The sequence below is a fragment of the Morus notabilis genome, unplaced genomic scaffold, assembly GCF_000414095.1.
Source record: "Morus notabilis unplaced genomic scaffold, ASM41409v2 Scaffold243, whole genome shotgun sequence".
NCBI classification, from domain to species: domain Eukaryota; kingdom Viridiplantae; phylum Streptophyta; class Magnoliopsida; order Rosales; family Moraceae; genus Morus; species Morus notabilis.
Window position 1 is genome coordinate 411,376 of NW_010359811.1, and position 932 is coordinate 412,307.

A 932-nucleotide genomic window follows, 5' to 3' on the forward strand; every position below is an offset into this window, starting at 1 on the left:
GGCTGTCGTGGACCGGTTGCTAAGGAAGTTTAAATAATAGGAGAAATTAGCTGAGAAAGAAATAGAAAGAAAACAAATCAGTACGAGAGAAAGAAAACAAAAACAAAATAAAAGGGAATAGAGAATTTCACCTCTGAGAGCTTGAAGTAAAGGTCATTGTTGAAATTTTCTTCCTTGAAGTCCCCTTCCCTTCATTTTCTTCCGCTAACAGGTTTGTCTCAACGGTATCATCATTAATAGGAGAAATTAGCTGAGAAAGAAATAGAAAGAAAACAAATCAGTACGAGAGAAAGAAAACAAAAACAAAATAAAAGGGAATAGAGAATTTCACCTCTGAGAGCTTGAAGTAAAGGTCATTGTTGAAATTTTCTTCCTTGAAGTCCCCTTCCCTTCATTTTCTTCCGCTAACAGGTTTGTCTCAACGGTATCATCATCTTTTGGCTTTGTTGGTTTAACCACTGTTGGTTTCTGCAAATCAACAAAAAGATTTCAATGTATATTGATACAGAAAAAATTCTGAATCTTAATGCCAAAAGAAAATTGTTCAAGACTTTTATTTGTACCTTCTTGTTGTTCTTCTTCTCTAGTGAAGCTTTCTGATCATGCAGTTCATCTTTTTGGCTTTGTTGGTTTAACAGATTCCACTACTTTGGTTGGTTTCTGCAAATCAACAAAAGATTTCAATGTATTGATACAGAAAAATTCTGAATCTAATAGACCCAAAAGAAAATTGTTCATTACTTTTATTTGTACCTTGTTGTTCTTCTTCTTCTCTAGTGCAGCTTTCTCATGGAGTTCATCTTTTGCCTTTGTTGGTTTAACAGATTCCACTACTTTGGTTGGTTTCTGCTGATACAGAAAAATTCTGAATCTAATATAGACCCAAAAGAAAATTGTTCAATACTTTTATTCGTACCTTGTTGTTCTTCTTC